Below are 21,703 nucleotides of genomic sequence, written 5' to 3'. Positions count from 1 at the left end.
CCATTGGTGAAGGATGATAACAATATCCTCACTCATTGGCACCCTTACATAGAACATTTCTGCCATGCCTTTCTTTTGATCAGAGGTAGCCTTCTGGGCTAATTTCAACTATTTGACAGGAGTGCTGATAAGAACCTCTTAGGTGATCAGGATCTAATAAGCCTATCACAGACGTTGTGTTACAACCCCCCTTTTCAGTTGTATCTTCTTTATGAGAACTGTGTGTTTGAAACTTTCCACACCTTCTGTTGGCCCCAATGGTGATTATTTTTCTGTTTGGAAAATGTGAGATAACTCATCTGAGATGATTTTCTTTTTTAATACTCCCTGGGGAAGATATATATAATTTCTTACTTTGAAAGTTTTCCTTTAAAAACAATTTCTTCTGAGTTTCCTTCTCTGTTCTGTCATTCTGCTACTTGTGCTGGAAAATGATGTTACTTATTTTTGGCTTCATGAGAGTAACAACTGGCCACTTAAAAATTAAGCTTTATAGGCTGGACACAGTGGCTCATGCCTGTAATCCTAGCACTCTGGGAGGCCGAGGCGGGCAGATCGGTTGAGCTCAGGCGTTTGAGACTAGCCTGAGCAAGAGCAAGACCCCGTCTCTACCAAAAATAGAAAAAATTAGCCGGGCCTGGTGGTGCATGCCTGTAGTCCCAGCTACTTGGGAGGCTGAGGCAGAAAGATCGCTTCAACCCAGGAGATTGAGATTGCTGTGAGCTAGGCTGACGCCACCAGCACTCTAGCTGGGGTTAACAAAGTGAGACTCTGTCTCAAAAAAAAGAAAAAAAGAAAAAAAATTAAGCTTTGTGTTCAATGTCTCCCATACTTACAAGCAAATTTCTTAAATTTTGCTTAAGAGCAAAATTACACTGGAAGTGTGGGTTTTCAAAATGTTGCTCGTTCTAGAATCTGTTTAAGACTTGAAGCTGTACAGCAGAGATAAAATAAGCAATTAAAATAATTTTTTGCATGTTTTCTAAAAGCCTTTGAGGTATTACCTAAGTTGCTTAATTATTAGTTAGTACAACGTCTTGGCAAAGTATCATGATTGCTTTTCTCAGTTTTCAGTTCCTTTTAGACCTTTTTTTCTTTTTAAGCTTCTCCTACCTTGTGAGATGATTCAAAATATTTAAATGCGAAATATGTACTTATGAAACATTTGAATTATCCATTTAACTAAGAAAATATTAGGAAATAAAAAATTTATGGTATGACTTCTACTACCATTCGGAATGGTATAACAGGGACCAGAATTAACCTCCCACCTAAGATAATTAGACAACTGGACAAAATAAGTGAGATAATTGTTTTGATACATCAGATAGTAGACAGTACAGGACAGTGATTTCTCAGAGAAAGAAACGAATAAGGTGAGTCCTATGATTGCCGCTGGCTGTAGGAGATTTTCCAGGCTGCAGCACAGCTTGGAAGAGGAACCCAAACAGAACTTGGCCATCTCTTTTGAGCTGAGGAAACAGCATGAAAATCTGGGAGGCAAAGGCATCAGAATTTGCAAGGTAAAAATCAGAGGAGAAAGCTACACAAAGAGCTCTGAAAAGTTCTCCTTGAGTCTTCAGTTGAGTAATAATTAATACACACACGTGAGAAAAACTACCAAGGCTGGAGAAAAGAATCACTGGAAAAGAGCAAGCAGAACAAAACTTGGAGCTACAAGGGCCGGAAATAGTTTGTGTTCCAACCAGATATTAATAGGGTGGAAAAATTCGGATATTATTTTACAATGTATGAACAATTTAATAAATTAAAAAAAGAGATAACTATATATATAGGTAACTTAAAATGTAAAAAAAAAAATCACATCCATAATTTCCATCTAGCTTATTAAAGTCATAGTATTGGGCAGTACTAATTAAAATAGTAAAGTTATGTTTTATCTCTCTTTTATTCAAAAGTGAGAATATTTGAATTTATAACCTCATTATCATTTTTCCTCTTGGCTCTAACCCAATGATGTAGGAACTATTAACCCCATTTAACACATGAATAACTGAGTTTCAGTGAAGGTAAGACATTTTCCAAAAGTTGTACAGCTAGTAAATGGCAGAGCCAGGATTAAATCCTATTTCTTTTTCTCTTTTTGCCCTGGGGTAAAGAGTACAGTGGTGTCATCATAGCTCACTGCAGCCTTGAACTCCTGGGCCCAAGTGATCCTCCCACCTCAGCCTCCTGAGTAACTGGGGTTACAGGCACATACCACCATGCTCAACTAATTTTTTTGTTTTTCTGTAGAGATAGGGTCTTGCAATGTTGGCCAGGCTGGTCTAGATCTCTTGGCCTCAAGTGATCCTCCCCACTTTGGCCTCCTAAAATGCTGGGATTAGGCATGAGCCACTGTGTCCAGCCCATACATGTATTTCAAGGAGTGTTTTATCTATCATTAGTTTTTGTACATAATACTCTTGTGAAACTCATGGTCAGAAAACATTGTTTAACTTATTTTACAAGCAGATAAATTGTAGCCTAAAGTGGCTGCACTGCTAAAAGCATCTGGAGAAGTCTAGGGAAGTAAAAAAAAAACAAAAACTAAACAATCATCAATAAAACCTTTTACAAAAATTTTATCAATCATCTAAATTATAAAAGTAATTTATGCTTCTTATAACAAGGGAAATGATCCAGAGATATGTAAAGAAAAGGTATTAATCTCCCCAGATTCATGCTTCTGAGGGGCAGTCAGATAAACACTAGGGCAATTCAGATTCAGAGTTTAGGAAATATACTGCTTCCTATGAACAGGCATAGCACTGAGTGCTATATGTTAGTAATTATATACCATATTGCTAATAAACCCATTTTTTTCAAGAATGATTACTATTTTTATCTCATGTAATGCTCTCAATATATCCTACAGGTAGTATTGTGTTTGAAATTTAAGTGCCTAAATATTATTATATTAAGTCAATAAATACCTTTAATTATACATAAAATTACCATATTAATACTAGCAACAATCTATTTAAAAATATTTTTAACATATTTTTTTTCTACTAATCTTTTTACAAAATCTCAGAAAATCTGCACAGCCTCCTGGAATCATCCAATAATTGTTACTAAGTCACTATCAACAGTAGTGATAGTGACTTAACTCTGCGTGTCTTCTTTTTGGGTGAGTAGCAAAGTAAGAGTGTTTTAGCAGGAATAAATATGCCTATGCGAACAAGAAATTATTGGAAGTCCAGCATTTATTCTGATATTCAATATTATAGCAGATCCTAAATATTAAACTTAGTAGTACCCATAGTAAATATAGAGTTCTAAACTTTTTATTTCTAGCATTTTCTTTAGCTACTTAGCAATGACTTCCTTTTAAAGGATAGAACTTACTGCCACTGCAAATTCTTTTTCATAAGCATGTGATGATGGAAAGTATATTATATAAATCTCTTTCAAAAGATAGAGCTCCAAAGATACTATAGTTCCAAAATGTAGGTTTAGTTTTTTAAAAAAATTTAAATATAATACTAAATATGAGACGACTGAACTAGTGTAGTGTTCAAGTTTTGATGTTCCATTTCATTCTTTAAAAAAAAGTTTTGCTTTTCCTTTTACAGGCAGGTTCTTGCTCAGACCCTGGAATGCAGCAGCCTGATCAAGTAATCCTTCTGCCTCAGCCTCCTGAGTAGCTGGAACTACCGGTACATGCCACCATACCTGGCTAAATTTTTAAAAGAAATTTTGTAGAGATGGTGTCTCATATTGCCCAGGCTGATCTTGAACTCCTGGCCTCAAGTGATACTCCTGGCTTGGCCTCTCAAAGTGCTGGGATTATAGGTGTGAGTCCCCATGCCCAGCTGCTTTTCCTGATTTAAAAATAAATAGTTATTATTTTTAAAAGTGGAAAATATAGGAAAGCACACTAAAGAAAAAGAAATAATCAGTAATTGCTCCATCTAGATATTATAATCTCTCTATATATTTTGAAGGCTATCTTTGTAGTTTATTTTTTCCTAGGAACTGCAATTATTTTTTATTTTAGTCCTATGCTAGCCTCTTCGGATAAAGCTAAATACAAAGAATTTTACAGAATACAGATATAATAAGTGGGATACAATGTAATCTACCCTTCCCCTCCACCCTTCTCCCATGATAGAAGCTACTTCTAGTCCTTATTCTGTCCTATCTGGACTGTCATATAGAATTAGTGAGTAAAGACAGACACATTTATATTTTTAACAGAATAAATGAAACTGAGAAAAGCCAAAATTTTCAGATAAATATTTTAATTATAGTATCACACAAAGCAGAACAAAGTTGTGTATATACAAATACAATTATTTATAAATATGTAATCATATGTATAAAAACTAGAAGGGACTATCCAGAAAAATATATATTCAGATACTGGGGTTATGTTTCTTTTTTATTATTTTATAATATACTCAACAAAACATTATGATGAAGTAGGACTATTTTAGGCTAGAGAATCTTATATAAATGAATTTGTTCAAGAGCTTCTCTGTCAATATCCTTTTCTGCATATACATCGTAGTTCAGTGGTACTTCTTCAATCCATAGGGATAACTGTATATTAGTCTAGGAAAAAAAAGATTATAAACACAGATGAAAATTGCAGAATGATTCTACTCTCCGGAATTTCAAGAAATCATTGCTAAATTATAATAATTGAACACAACAGATTGTATTACAATGGACAGGACAAAGTCTATACAATGCCACATGACTACTTCTTTGTTATACTAAATGACAGATTCATGGATTTAGGAACTTACTATACTCTGATTTTGGAACTTGAAAGAATATGGAAGTTATAACACAAATTGGAGACTACGTATATTAAAAGATATGTTTTCACAAGTATGGAAAAGTATGGTAGGGTCACAGTACTCAAGGAGTAGAAATCTCAAAGAGAAGGAATGAAGGGGGGAAACTGGGGAGATTAGCACCTTTTCTTCACATATCTCAGCATCATTTCCCTTGTTGTAACAAATTATTTTTATAATTTGATGATTGATAAAATATTTTTAAAAAGGTTTTACTGATGATTTAGTTTTTTTTTTTTAAGAGACAGGATCTCACATTGTCACCCATGCAGTGGCCTGATCATAGCTCACTGCAACCTCAAAATCCTAGGCTCAAGTGATCCTCCTGCCTCAGCCTCTTTAGTAGCTGGGACTACAGGTATACATCACCACTTAATATGGTCAACTCATGGCCTCAAGCAATTCTCTTGCCTAGGCCTCCCAAAGTGCTGGGATTATAGGTGTGAGCCACCATGCCTGGCATCATTACTTAATTTTTTGAAGGGAGAAACTGGTAGTTAAATTTGGCAGTGCTTATATGCAAGAAAAGCACGACTAGAGAAAATGATAATATTCTGTATTAAGAAATACAACAGCACCTTTCACATAGGGATCTCAAAGAGCCTTTCAAATACTAATTAACTTGCATATAGTTTATTGGGTTGAATTTTATTATTAAATATTGGCCTAATTTTATATGGAGAATCTAGGGAACAAAGAAGTTGTCTGTGTAAAATTTTAAATGGACCTAGAAGCCAAAGTGCACATAGTATGTGGGGTCCAGTCTACTCATTCGATTCTAGAAGCCTTGAACAGCTCTGTTCCTTTTGTTCTGAGGGACAAAGTTATGATGTAGGTGTTCTAAGTCTCTTGCAAACCTTCAATAGTGTTTGTTAATCTAAAACTATAACCTTACAGTTAGAAAAAACTGGGCAGAAAAGCAATCTTTATCAAGAAAAGATTACAATCTCAGAGCTCTTGAGACCAGTGAATAAATCACAAACCAGTGCTTAAGCCATAAAGTCCTGCTATTTTTCCTATCATCTGTCACTATTTTTAGATAGAACATTTCTATAATATTATAATAGCTATCAGAAAAAAGCAGGGGGAAGTTTTGACAATCAAAATGTTGAAAAGGAGGCTTACATACCTGAAGACCTGAGAGAGAATCTTTAAGACTTGGTACTGTCACTAGCAATGAACCTTGCTTCCTTACATTATGGCTAATGTATTCCCAGGCTCTACAACACATTAAAAAATGACACATTAAAACAATAATGAGATATTGCTACACACCTATTAGAATGGCCAAAACGCAGTACATTGACAACATCAATTGCTTGGAAGGATATGGAGCAACAGGAACTCTTATTAATTGCTAGTGGGAATTCAAAATGGTACAGTCACTTTGGTAAACAGTTTGGAGGTTTCTTATAAAATTAAACATACTCTTACGATATAATCTAGCAATTGCACTCCTTTGTATTTACCCAATTACTGAAAATTCATGTCCATACAAATGTCTACACATGGATATTTACAGCAGATTTATTAATAACTATCAAAATGTGGAAGCAACCAAGACATAGATGAATGGACAAATAAACTGTAACATATCCACACAATGGAATATTATTCAGCACTAAAGAAATAAGCTATCAAGCCATGAAAAGATATGGAGAAACCTTAAATGTATATTACCAAGTGAAAGAAGCCAATCTGAAAAGGGTGTATATTGTATGATTCCAATTATATGACATTATGGAAAAAGAAAAACTATGGAGACATTAAAAACATCAGTGGTGAATGGAGAGGCAGGGATGAATAGGCAGAGCACTGAGGATTTTTAGGGCAGTGAAAATTTTATGTGTGACACTTATGTGTTAGATTTTACCAGACATTTGGTAAATGAGGTTTTGTAAAAAATGAGAATAACAAAAGAATTGCAGCACAGGTGATATCTAGAAATCCAGATGGGCAAAAATGTCTGCCTGTAGGAAACAGGACTGCAACAGCCTACTGGAAATTGGTAAATTCTCCAGTTCCTGAGGGGTGTTGGCAAAACTGTAAGGTTATAGTACAAAGGAGATTAACAAGATGGGGATTCAGGTTACTACAAGGTATTATGAAGAAGGCCAAACTCAGTTTTCAGAACTGATACACAAAGGTGGATCAGCAGTTAAAGCCCCTTAAATTCTTTATGAAGTATGACAGAATTGGTTCTACAGACGGAATAGGACTGAGATAGTTGGGAGTGAGGGTAGGGAAGAGTAATAGAGAAACAAAGTCCACAGAAGCCAGAAACCAAACAATGACTAACAATAAGAGAGTGTAATAAGTAGATTAGCTCTTTTGAAGTAACATTGAGAGTGAAATCATACTTAATTTGGCTGTTAGTAATATTCAATGGAAGGACTTCCAGTACAACATGGCACTTAAGAAGTTTAAAGGGATTAGTCAGCTTTAAAGCATAATGGAATGCTGTGTGCATGTGTGTGTATCAGAGGGCAGTGTTTGTTTGACCAGTTCTGTTTAACCTTTAGTGTAGACATGAACTGGATTTCTACACTATGCATGAGTCTTGATAGTACACCACACCATTGGGTAGCAATGATTAAGCAATACAGGGACGTGCACCTTTGCGGTGTGGCAGGCAGGCGGTAATATAGTTTCCGTTTATTTTGGTTACAGCAATGGCTATTAGGTCTAGTAAGTTCTGGAGCTTATTAGGCAAAATGATACAAACATTCTTTTTCTTGGTCTAGATATAAAATCATGAAGCAGTGTTCAATAATAAATGTCACTGTGTTTGGACTAGAGCTGTTTTGTTATTTTGATGTGGTTCCTAAAAATGACATCTTTTCTAAGTTTATTTAATAAGAATGAAGAAGCCCAGTATATTGGCATGGTTCAATATAGACTTGCTATTTCTGATAAACTGTCACTGTAGTAGTTGTATCTGTTAAATCTACTGAAATAGTACACAGAAGTACCTTTTAAACTAAAAATTACAAATCCGGGGTACTACTCTTTAATGAGATCTAACTTAATTCTGAAGCCTGAGCCCTTTCTGAGTATACATTTTCTACTATTGTGATGTATTTCAGTTGTTACTTATATACCAATTCCTACAGTAGTATCATTCTATTTGCTTTCAGATTCTGATTAATATTACAAGACTTTGGATGTTAAATAGCTGTATAGTCTATTCTCTTTCACTTACTACAAAATAGAATTAATATAGGTAAATGATTGGTTTTGTCAGAATGATTCCAATATCATTCACAATGAAGATAATTAATCACAAGAGTCTATAACCTATCTATATTTAGAATTCAATATACTGGACTAATTTAGGAGAAGGGATTGAGTTAAACCATATGGCTAATTCCTATTCAGTGAATCATGAAGAGTTTGTGAATAAATGTACCAAGAAAGTTTTTTTTTAAAACAGAGTCTCACCTCTGTTGTCAGGGGTAGAGTGCCATGGCGTCAGCCTAGCTCACAACAACCTCAAACTCCTGGGCTCAAGCAATCCTCTGCCTCAGGCTCCCGAGTAGCTGGGACTACAGGAATACACCATCATGCCCGGCTAATTTTTTCTATTTATTTTTTTAGTTGTCCAGATCATTTCTTTCTATTTTTAGTAGAGATGGGGTCTCGCTCTTGCTCAGGCTGGTCTCAAACTCCTGCCTCGGCCTCCCAGAGTGCTAGGATTACAGGCATGAGCCACCATGCCTGGCCAATAAAGTTTTTTAAAAAACCCAAATAAGCAGTATTTCCCATATCAAGTTTACCAATAGCTTTCATCACTGTTCAGCATTCAAAACCTTTCTATTGGCCGGGCACAGTGGCTCACGCCTATAATCCTAGCACTCTGGGAGGCTGAGGCGGGAGGATCGCTCAAGGTCAGGAGTTCAAAACCAGCCTGAGCAAGAGCAAGACCCCATCTCTACTAAAAAAAAAATAGAAAGAAGTTAATTGGCCAACTAAAAATACATAGAAAAAAATTAGCTGGGCATAGTGGTGCATCCCTGTAGTCCCAGCTACTCGGGAGGCTGAGGCAGAAGGATTGCTTGAGCCCAGGAGTTTGAGGTTGCTGTGAGCTAGGATGATATCACAGCACTCTAGCCCGGGCAACAAAGTGAGACTCTGTCTCAAAAACAAAACAAAATAAAATCTTTCTATTAATATAATGAATCTCTAAAGAGGTTTTTTTCTTTCAGCTTTTTATAAAATATAAACCTGATATTATTTCATTCTCCAATAATTACATAATGTTTTGGCTACTTGTCATTTTAAAAAGGCAAAAAGCTAATCATACTTTGTCCACTGGAAATTATGCTTAAAAAGGACACTATGATTAAGACAACTTTGCTCATCTTGTGCTGCTAGTCTTTAGCCTGTGACCAAAAATGATCACCCATTCTCACTGAGCTTTGCTTACATGATTAACTTTCTGTTGAACTAATTTTATAGTGACCTTAACCTAGTGATAATTAGTATGGGGGGAATGTGTGTATGTGTATGTGTGAAAGAGAAAGAGAGAGAGAGAGAGAGAGAGAGAGAGAGAGAGAGAGAGAGAGAGAGAGAGAGAGAATATGTAGAGAAAGTAAAGTAGTGGCAGCATAAAGATCTTTAGTCATTCAGGATTCCACTCAGTATTAACAACTTATGGTCTATAATTATATGCATATTTATTTTTCTGCAGTAGAAACCTTACTGATGCACTAATCCAAACATATTACTATAACTCCTTTTCATACATATGGAAATGAGCTTTCCTACATCTTGAGCACATATATGCCACTATGAAAACAAAGGCATCAGCAAGCCTAACTGACCAGAAAATCAGTGCCTCAAACTACAGACTATAGGAATTTTCTAATCAGAGCATCCTATCCAGGAACTTACTATTACTACCTTAAGAACATTTTTTAAAGTTCGAAATTAATCACTGTTTTCCAGGTTAATATTCTTATATCTTGTTTTATATTCATTTATAAGCTTTAGTCAATTCCCATTATTTTGTGATGGGAGAGCAATATGGTATGTTGTTATCTGATAGAAAAGAAAAGTAAGGCAGAAAAGAATAAGTATAAAGGCCCACTGGGAATTGATATCTTATTGTATTCCTCACTACCAAGCAAATATTTGGGTCATTAAATAATTTTATATCTGTCAAAAATTAGATATAATATTTTACAAAGTTAGACAATGAAAGTTTGTTCTTATTTTTGTTTTATGTATAACACATTTCCTTATTAATATAATCTCCTCACAGCTGAGGTTTTTCTTAAAAAGTTTAATATGGAAAACATTTCTGGTTTACTAATTTCTTTTCAAACCTTGCTGCAGATATTTTAATAACAATTTTTTTAGTTGAATAAATAACATACCTGGCCTGTTCTGCCTCATTAAGAAAATACTCAAAGACATTATTCATGATAACAACATCAGCATTTTGCAGAAGTAAACCCTGGGTACAGATGTCTTCATGAAGCACCTGAAGAAGAATGAGTTCAGATAAGAGAATGAGGATACTACATCATATGAACACAAATGAAATAACTATTGGTTCACTGATGTTGTGAAGCAATATGAAAGGTTAACACTTCTTAAAATGAGAGAAAGAACAGTATAATACTACTGCTTATAGGAGATACTTAATAGCTAGTAAAAACCATGAACTTGTGAAAATTCACTTGTTTTAAAAGGCAAAAGAGGCCGGGCGCTGTGGCTCACGCCTGTAATCCTAGCTCTTGGGAGGCCGAGGCGGGCGGATTGCTCAAGGTCAGGAGTTCAAAACCAGCCTGAGCAAGAGCGAGACCCCGTCTCTACTATAAAACAGAAAGAAATTAATTGGCCAACTGATATATATATATAAAAAAAAAATTAGTCGGGCATAGTGGCACATGCCTGTAGTCCCAGCTACTCGGGAGGCTGAGGCAGAAGGATCACTCGAGCCCAGGAGTTTGAGGTTGCTGTGAGCTAGGCTGACGCCACGGCACTCACTCTAGCCTGGACAACAAAGTGAGACTCTGTCTCAAAAAAAAAAAAAAAAAAAAAAGGCAAAAGATTTATATGATCTGAAGAGAAATCAGAGTATCACTTGTTTTAGATGGAATTATTTACCCAATCATAATTATGTTCTTTTGACTTCCAATTTAGAATTTTTTACACCATAATACTAGTTGTAAGAGTCAGAGGACCCATGTTCAAATTCTGGCTCTATCACCAACTAGGTTTGTACTCTCAGGTAGTCAGTTTCTTCATAAATAAAATGGAACAATATCTGTCCTGATTCATAGAATCAAATGGGACCAGATAATAATTATAAAAGTAGGCTACAAATTATAAGATGATAACATAATATGTTAACAGCCTTTTCCAAGTCTTCATCTAAACTTAGTTTGAATATATTATCTACCAAAAAAAGTAAACAAAACAATTTATTTAAAAACTATATAGGCTGGGCACGGTGGCTCACGCCTGTAATCCTAGCACTCTGGGAGGCCCAGGCGGGCGGATTGCTCGAGGTCAGGAGTTTGAAACCAGCTTGAGCCAAGAGCGAGACCCCGTCTCTACTAGAAATAGAAAGAAATTAATTGGCCAACTAATATATATATAGAAAAAATTAGCCGGGCATGGTGGCACATGCCTGTAGTCCTAGCTACTTGGGAGGCTGAGGCAGCAGGATTGCTGGAGCCCAGGAGTTTGAGGTTGCTGTGAGGTAGGCTGACGCCATGGCACTCACACTAGCCTGAGTAACAAAGCGAGACTCTGTCTCAAAAAAAAAAAAAAAAAAAAACCAACAAAAAACCCCCACTATATAAAGCCATGTGCAGTAGCTAGTAATCTTAGCACAGGGGGAGGGTTACTTGAGTCCAAGAGTTCGAGACCAGCTTGAGCAACATAGCGAGACCTCATCTCTACAAAAAATAATAAACAAGAAATTAGCTGGGCATGGTGGCACACGCCTATAGTCCCAACTACTAGGGAAGCTGAAGCAGAAGCATCACTTGAACCCAGGAATTTGAGGTTGCAGTGAGCTATGATGATGCCACTATACTTTAGCCTGGGCAACAGAGCAAGACTCTGTCTCAAAAAACCAAACCAAAACAAAACAAAACACTATATACCTCAAAAAATTAACTTATACTGCAGACGACAGGCAGGATACCAAGAGGAAACATTTGCTCAAGAGCAAAACAAATTTTATTTTAAAAAGAGGAGAAAAAGATTCACTTTGTATCATATAATTTCTTTTCAAATAAGCATTGGGTCTTATATAATATTCAGAATATTGTTAGATCTGATTTTTAAAAAAAGATTTTCTTTGTTTAAAATAAAAATACTAATATAATTTAAATTAAGTTGGCCTGGAGCCTCTAAATACAACCTTGACATATTCTTCAACACACACAAAAAAAGTCACTTTAAGCTTTCTAAACATGTAGCTCAGATATGAAATAGATATGTAAATTAATCTACTGATATATCATGGCTCTCACATAGTTTCCCCTTTTTCTTTCCCATCTGTTTATTCTTTTCTCTCTATGCCTTACCACCACACAGTGTAAAAAACAATCAGGTGATCAGTGAATTACAGCAGCCAAGAGAAGTGCTCTGGAGGCCCCAGGAAAACCCCAAGGAATGGCTCTGGGAAAACTATAAAAGGCTGACAATGCAGAGGCCAAAGACAACCAAAATCACTTTAGCCATATTTAATGGTACCACCTATGTGCAAGATACTGTGCAGGTATATATACTATGATGAACTGAGACATAATATCTGCTCTGAAATATGTTATATTCTAGTAATGGGATGAATAAGCTAGGGTAATTAACATTATATTAACATTATATAAATGTCATCAAAGGAATAAGCCAACACCATACAAACGAGGGAAAATTAACCTCTACCCTAGAGGAAAGGAAAGAAAGAAGAATTTAAATCTATGGGCTTTGCATATAAAGATAGTGGATAAAACACATACATATACTTTTGTATATTACTGAAACCTTATTATTATGACAGTATAGGGTTTTTAAAAAAGAAAGTATAAGCCCACAAGGATAGGGAGAATGGGAAGGGAAACAACACACAAAAATTTGTAAGTTACGAAAAAGGAGAAGTAATAAGAAAGTTAGGGGACCTGAGAAAATTGATTTCTAAGCTAGAAGTACTGAAAGCTAAGACTCAAACCTGATTTATGCTACAGAATCTCCAAAATGCTCATAATTGGTCTTACCAGGTGAAGGAGTAGGAGAAATACTAAAAATAAGGGGACTTGGTTGAAAGTTAGTTTAGGAAGCAGCCTAGATCCTTATATACTTTCCTCTAACCCCAGCAAAAGAACAAAGGTTTATTCTCTGGAGAGGGTTAAAAAGGAGGACCAGAGAATACCATGCCTAGTTGAAGCAAAGGGTAACATTATGAAAACAAGGAAATAAAGGAAACATGAGAACTCCCACCTTTCCAACCCTTTTCCTCTACCACTCAGTTTCTAGGATGTTGCTTGCCATTGAGCTAGGTGACTGGAAAGGTCTTCTCCTTTCCAGCCCAATAGGAAAGATCTTAAGATACTGCACTAGATATTTCCCAACTAATTACCAACAAGATCACTCAATAGTGAGGTCCACAGTTAACAGTCCCTACTCAGGTGGTGAGAATTTCAATCAGCTTTTTTTTTTTTTTTTTTTTTGAGACAGAGTCTCACTTTGTTGCCCAGGCTAGAGTGAGTGCCGTGGCATTAGCCTGGCTCACAGCAACCTCAATCTCCGGGGCTCAGCGATCCTACTGCCTCAGCCTCCCAAGTAGCTGGGACTACAGGCATGCGCCACCATGCCCGGCTAATTTTTTGTATATATATTTTTAGTTGGTCAATTAATTTATTTCTATTTTTGGTAGAGACGGGGTCTCGCTCAGGCTGGTTTCGAACTCCTGACCTTGAGCAATCCGCCCGCCTCGGCCTCCCAAAGTGCTAGGATTATAGGCTCGTGAGCCACCACGCCCGGCCTCAATCAGCTTTTTTGCTTCTCTCTCAAGTATGAGCAGGCAACCAAGGATTTCCAGACTTCCTGAGGAAAGCTGTGTTTAAAAAGACCAAACAACAATAAAAACAAACAAAAAAGCAAAGATTGAGCCTTGGAGGTTAGTTAGATTTCAACCGGTACTATAAAAAATAATCCTAGAATCCCTTTCTGTTGATTTTAGGGCCCTTCGAATCTATTTGTTTATAGCTTCAAGGAAGGAAACTGTTAAGGTATCCAATAGTCAAAAGATGGTATAAACAAATCTTTTAAACATAGAATTGCTGATGGCCACAGAAGCCATAAGCCAGGAAAGTATGTGGATGGGTGTGTATCTGTATATTTTCTTTTGAAAAACAAGCAGTAAAAATCTTTAAAAATGTAAATAAATATGTATTTTGTATACCTTTATCATCATCATCTTTAAAAAACCCAATAATAAATTATTATTTGGTTATCCATTTATAAGCTATGATTCTTAAGAGTTCATAATTTATAAATCTCTATTTTCAATTAAATCGATATTCCTGTTATGTGATTCTTATTATGTAAGAACAGTGTTTTATTATTCACTACATGTGGGATGAGAAAAATTCATGAACTTATTATTGGACAATGAATTTACACTGATCATTTGCCTCTGTAATATGAGAGAGAGAAGAAACGAGAGAGGGAGGAGGGGAGGAGGAAAGAATGAAATAATTTCCTTCTATAAAAAAGGGAAAGACTATATCCTTAAACTTACTGAGTTGTCTTTCAACATTAAGTTGCCCATTTTTTTTTTTTTTTTGAGACAGAGTCTTCGCTTTGTTGCCCAGGCTAGAGTGAGTGCCGTGGCATTAGCTTAGCTCACAGCAACCTCAAACTCCTGGGATCAAGCGATCCTGCTACCTTAGCCTCCCAAGTAGCTGGGACTACAGGCATGTGCCATCATGCCCGGCTAATTTTTTCTATATATTAGTTGGCCAATTAATTTCTTTCTATTTTTAGTAGAGATGGGTCTTGCTCTTGCTCAGGCTGGTTTCGAATTCCTGACCTCAAGCAGATGAGCAATCTGCCCACCTCAGCCTCCTAGAGTGCTAGGATTACAGGCGTGAGCCACCATGCCCAGCTAGGTTGCTCTTAACATAAGAGATACCCAGTATTTCTCTGCATTGCCATCAAAAGTATAGGATTGTTAGTGAAATGATAAAGATTACCGCATTAACCAAAAAAATTCCTTTCCCCCTTTTTTGTTACTTTTTACCTTAAATATAGGAAAAAGAGAAAACTTTTGTCATAGCCTAACCCAAGGCATCATTTCCCTATGAACTGCTATTCTGTGGCATCCACAATACCTCCTGAAAGCTTAGAAAAATGAAAGTAAAAATACCTCCTGAAAGCTTAGAAAAATGCTGTGAGCATTACTTAGCCCTTGTGCTTACTTTCAAAACTCATAGTTTAAATGCATTCCTAGACAACCTCTACAAATTAAAAAATGCTATCAAAACTATAGCTGATATGAAGAAAATTTAAAAAAATTACTTTCTAATAAAATTAGGGAAGAAGAAAAATATGAGTAGGATATAATTATAATAGCTCATCTTTATTAATGTTTTGAAATATTAAGTCAACTCAATCTGTTTATACACAATGGCAACCAGGAATAGATTTGAAAACACTGCAAAAGAGATTTGGCTAAATTAAGTTACATAATGAATAACACGAAAATATATTTTAAAGGGTACCTTTATTCTGTCAGTGAAGTGGTATTTTTTAATGATCATTTCCTGCAACTGGCAAAAATCTCCATTCAATTCTACTCCATAGAGCTGCACTGCTGAACTGTAAAAATAACCCTAAAATAGGAAGATAAGATGCAAATGAATTAACTTTTACTTCTACCTGAAATTTAAAAAGCCAAACTTAAAAAAATATAATTCAATAAAGTAAAAATATAAGGCAAATAACACCTTGTAGTTTATGTAAAACTTGCAACTTCCAGAACTTAAAAGACTCTTACTGCTCAAGGCCTTGATTGCAGTTTAATTGTTTAAAATAGTTATATTTTTAAAGATAGATTTTTCCACATAAAACTGGGCATTCAACAAAGTTGGAAATGAGAAAAGTGATCACATACAGATAGAGTCTCTGTTTAATACCCAACTTCTGTAATTTCTTGAGAAGTTACATCAGGGGAAGGCAATAAAGGAGTTAGCCTGTGGGGAATATAATGGAAAATCACGCACAGTCTAACAGTAGAAGAAGATGGCCTGAGGTATACACTGTTTGGATTAGGGAAGTCAGCCTGGTGTGTGGCAATCTGCCAAAGACAATCAACCAACTAGTTAATGAGGATAATCAAGAATTGATTACATGTTGTTATATTTCTATTTTTGTTTACAGTAATAAAAAAAATAATTTGAAAAAGAAAATAATTTGGAAGGAAAGAACAAATCATTTCCTGAAGATCATTTAATATCAACTTATGTGAAACCCAAATTTATATCTAAAGCTCATCATGGCCGGGCGCGGTGGCTCACGCCTGTAATCCTAGCACTTTGGGAGGCCGAGGCGGGCGGATTGCTCAAGGTCAGGAGTTCGAAACCAGCCTGAGCAAGACCCCGTCTCTACCAAAAATAGAAAGAAATTAATTGACCAACTAAAATATATATATACAAAAAATTAGCCGGGCATGGTGGCGCATGCCTGTAGTCCCAGCTACTCGGGAGGCTGAGGCAGTAGGATCGCTGAGCCCAGGAGATTGAGGTTGCTGTGAGCCAGGCTGACGCCATGGCACTCACTCTAGCCTGGGCAACAAAGTGAGACTCTGTCTCAAAAAAAAAAAAATAAATAAAGCTCATCATGGATTTTTAGAATATATCCAACAGTGCATATGTAGGCATTCAAAAAATTTTTATTGACTGAATCTGTGACTAAAATGGAGAAAAATGGCAATATTTTAAAATTTATTAATGCTGACACCATATCTGCATAGCCACAAGTATTTTATTCAGTCTTATACTTTTCAAACAAATCAGTAAATTGACTAGGGTAGGCAAAGTATGGTAAATGATCATAATCTCTAACGTTCTCCAAATAAAAACCATCTGACAAATTGTATATTTTCTATTATGGCTATCTTTCCTAATTACAGAATAAAAGTCTGAACGCTGTTTTCATTAAACACTAAATTAAACACTAAAGGGTTAACATTTTCTGTTTAGAGCAGACAATGATGCTGGAAACTGATAGTGCCTGTTTTTGGCATGAGCCTCTACTGCTGTTGGCCACATGTTTTAAAAAGTCTACTAATGACAACCAGAAACTGCATTTCAGTTTTTGGATAAAACTGTTTAAGAACATAAGAAATCCTCATGATTTGAATTTTTTAAAGAAAAAGCCACACTGAAGTGATGTTTTAGAAACATTCAAACTTTGTATTACAGATGATTGAAGCAAGATGTGTCCTTGGATATCAGTTTGTTCATTTACAGATGAGGCACTAGAGGCCCAGAGGTGTTAAGTGACTTGCTTATGGCCATGCAGCAATTTCCTAGGTCAAGTTAATTTGTCAGTTTTATAAGAGTTCTTATTAAAGCTCAGCATACCATTTTAGTATGGTACCAAAAAAAGAAGGGCTCAGTAGGCAATAGTGACTCACAAGTAGCAAAAGTGTCACGAGAGGTCACATGCTTTTTGTTTTGTTGATATTCCTTCATGTTTCTTGCAGAGACAAATTAGTATAGATAAAAATAAAAAAATATAAATCAGACAGCTTGTCTTTGAAATTCCAAATTCAGTTATTACCATCAAATGGAACTTAGGTGCCTGCCTATGTTATACTATTTTAACCTTATTGTTTTATTACTTTAATAAATAAAGCCAAGCCGTCACCTTGCATGGTAGTAGGCAAAGCTGTTGCTAACAGGAGAAGAAAGTATTTTCCAAATGTTGAGAATGTCCACAAGCTGAACTTTACCCCATAAAGGACTGTGCCGAGCCTGGAGCCAACATCAACTAAGACCTTTCCGGACAGATCAGGGAGTACATGATGATAAATGAACTTCAATTCCATGAGGGAGAAGGAATGTGAAATAAATCCTGGAGAATTAGAACAGAGTGAACATCAAATTTGCTTGGGCATAAACAATTATATTCTGTACTTCTAATTTTTTCACCTATATTTAGAAAGTATATTTCATGGCTTTTTTCCTAATCAATGAAATCCAGAAGTTATTTAGAAAAAATTAATGTAATAATTTTGTATTCATCCACTCCAAGCTGCATTAAAGAAAAAATATTAAGTCTCTGCTATATAAAAGACCTGTAGGGAACAGCTACTTAGATGACTGTCCCTATCCCTGTACCCTTCATTTGTTTTTGCTTTTGCTTGGGATGTCCTGGGTTTCTCCCTTGCTCTTCTCCATATGACCTGCTGCTGCCTGAGATGACTTCCTAACCTCTATACCTCCTGACTTTCTCACCTAACCCCAGAATCAACCTCAGAACTACCATATACTGCTGCATTGATGATAGACTACCAAACGAATGACTATCTCTGGAGTTGTGTGATATGGCTGCCCTGACCAATCTAGAATGTGTTCTGGAGCGCAAGAGAGGAGTAGTATGGAAGGAGATTAAGATAACTTCATAAATTGTTCTTATTCTGTTTAGCTTAATTGTCACCATTTCTAGCCTCTTAGTCTATCTTCTCACCCCAGTTTCTGTCATGAAATATCTGGGATAGCCTGAGTGTGGTTTTCTTCTGAGATGGAGGTAACCCAAAGACTATATTATGTTCTATATCAGTGGTCCTCAAACTTTTTAAACAGGGGGCCAGTTCACTGTCACTCAGACTTTTGGAGAGTGTACACTGTGGGCCCGGGACGAGTCGGCTGCTCAGCAGGACAGGCAGTGGCGGCAAAAACACCTGGAGGGCAGGATAAATGTGCTAGGCGGCCCGTATGTGGCCCGCTGGCCATAGTTTGAGGACACCTGTTCTATATAATATAATGGGCAGGAAGGGGGAAACCTTGGTCACAACCAGTGGATAGTGGCAAGGAAAATGGAAGCAGGCAGGACAATCCTTTGGAAGAGAATAAAGGATGTGACTAGGTCTCAAATGTAACTCTTTGGGGGTAGGTGGGCTTTGAGCAGTGTAATCCGAATCTCCCTAGGATCCTCATCCTCACCAATCTCTTTGCCACACTAGTGCTTCTTCTCTGGGCTACAGAGTCACTATTAATCTTTTAGCTAGACATGCCCCATGTTATGCAGGAGGAAAAGTACTGCATAGTGATAGATGTTTCAGATTCACTGTAGTTATGTGGGGTGGCCTGGGTACCTAGTCATTAAAAAACTGATTTTTATGGACAGATGCATCCTAATCTTCTAATTATTATTTGTTAAATATAGCTCTTCTATGAATCTCCATAAATCAGATCTATTTCATACAGTGTTAGAATTGTACTTCTTTAGTTTTTCCTGTATTATTTACCAGGAAGGGTAGCCTACCCTATGCAGTAACTCTAAATCTAAGTGAGCAGGGAGATGCATGCCTAAAGCAACAGACTAGACAATCAGCCAGTTTGAACAAAGAATTTCTTAACAGAAGTCTCAACATATTAGCAGAATGGAGTCAGTCTTGTTTCCTGTTTGGGACATAGGTGCTGCAGCTGAGAGGCAGATATGCAGAAGACCTTCTGTCACTAGAGTTGTTCTCTGTTATGGATCAGGATGCCTCACTGGGTCAAATTATGTCCTGAATTAACTCTTTCTCAGGATTACCTATCTCTGTCTTCTGAGTCCAAGCCCACCCAATAATATCTGATCACTATATGACTTCACAAGTAGGTGTTTTTATAGGAAGAATATTTCAGCCCCTTTGTAAGTTATATTTTTCATTATAAATAAATCAGTGTACGGTTAATATTACCAATCTCTGGTGAGTATGTAGAGTATGAATTGTTTGTCCAGTATTCAGTCACTTCTGATTAGTTTCTGAACCTGAAGAGTTACCTCTGATTAAACAGTTTTTAGATGCGAAAAACAGTTTCTAGACATGGCCTGGGGGACAATAAGTAGCCTAGTTTCCCTAGATAATATTTCTACTTAGCCTCCTTAACTGCAACATTTGGTAAAGGCCATGCTGCAGATGTTTCAAAAAACACTGAATGGCTTGGTTGAAAATTTGCATACTCATGACATATAAGGAAAAAGTACACATATAAAGTCATCAGATTTGCACGCCTGAGTGCCTACCTAAAGGTGCTGTCTGGTGTGAGCCACACACCATACAGTAGTTTCTGCTCATTTTCCCTTCCTCACATAATGAATCAATCAAGTCTTCATCATAAAGGAATGCATCAACGTGAACTGTGGGGTCTGGCTGCTGCTGTATCTGGTGGAGAGAGAAAAACATCAAAAGAAACAAAGTACAAAGAAGTCTCTTTTTATTGCTAAATAAGGCAAAACATCAGTGGTTGGTTCATATGCTAAAATTCTGAGAGCAAAAAGAAGGCACAGAAAGATATGTTTTACTTATTCAAGTCAGTAACAGTTCTTTTTTCATTTTATTTCTGAGACACTAGCAACTTTTAATTTGACCTGGAATGATGCAAAATGTGGCTATGAGAAATACATAAAATTTTAGTTGAAAGGAATATTAGAGATCATCTTGTCCATCCTAATTAGTATATTTTACAGGCAAAGAAATTAATAACCAGTGAGATTTCCTCAAAGAATCACACCAGTTAACAATAGGGGGAAAAGTTGAAAGTAATACCAAGTCTTCTGAGTCTTACATGTCAGTGAAAACTGCCCAGAAAGCAGTTTTCAAATAATAAAAATGTTATTAAAACTTAATGCTTACAAATAATAGCTCTTTATTAATATTTGTGGTACAAGATATAATAAGAATTGGCCACACAAAAAAAGTGTCTGATTCTTTCTATTTAACTATAATAAAGAATCCTATTTGGATACCTAACAATTACATATCCATTTACACAAAGAAACCTATATTGTAAGTATGTAAAGGCAGATATGGATATCTACAAGGATCAGAAGGAAACTGAAGAAGATAAAAACAGTTTAATTTGTTAAAAGATTGTGGTTCCATTATACAGACACTGAATACTTTTTTTCCCTCATTTTATATATTGTGGTATATCAAATACCAATAAAGACTGCTTTATTAATAATATCCAGGCAGATGTGGTGGCTCATGCCTATAATCCCAACACTTTGGGAGGCCAAGGCAGGAAGTTTGCTTGAAACCAGGAGTCCGAAACCAGCCTGGGCAACATGGTGAGACCCCTTCTCCAAACAAACAAACAAACAAACAAACAAACAAACGAACGAACTAACTAACAAACAAAAAATTAGCTGGCCCTGGTGGCGCATGCCTATAGTCCCAGCTACCTGGGAGGCTGAAGTGGGACAATCACTTGAGCACAGCCTAAGAGACAAAGCAAGATCCTGTCTAAAAAAAAAAAACAAAAACAAAAACAAAACCAAACCATGAAAACCCCACTCCAAACTGTATTATAAATATTTCTTTCAATTTTTATACTATTCACTATTTTCCTCCATTGAGAATCTACTCTGAATAGCTGGATGTTTACTAAGATTTGCTAGGTGTTCACAATGTGCACAGCACTATTAACACTATTAAGAATATGTAGATTATGCATAAGGAACTATAGGGGAAAAAAAGAACGTGCATGATTTCATTTCTCTGTGCAGGTGTTTATAGGCCAAAAACCACATGGAAGATTGCTATTTTCAGATTAGTGGGTAAAGAATAGATTATTATTAGCTTTGCTTTGCAAAACAATATTCATAGCATACATCTCCCATAAGGACTGGGATTTAAAGGAACTTGAATGAGGGGGTTG

The 21,703-nt window shown here is 36.2% G+C and overlaps 1 protein-coding gene across 2 annotated transcripts in view; it reads right to left on the bottom strand.

The window, feature by feature from the left end:
* SNX6 (sorting nexin 6) overlaps positions 1–21,703 on the bottom strand; it is a 334,434-nt gene that overhangs the window by 310,840 nt on the left and 1,891 nt on the right. The window lies entirely within an intron of this gene.

The sequence above is a fragment of the Microcebus murinus genome, chromosome 6 (assembly GCF_040939455.1).
Source record: "Microcebus murinus isolate Inina chromosome 6, M.murinus_Inina_mat1.0, whole genome shotgun sequence".
Classification (NCBI taxonomy): Eukaryota; Metazoa; Chordata; class Mammalia; order Primates; family Cheirogaleidae; genus Microcebus; species Microcebus murinus.
Note: the sequence above shows the minus strand (reverse complement) of the source record. Positions and strands in the feature narration are given on the sequence as shown.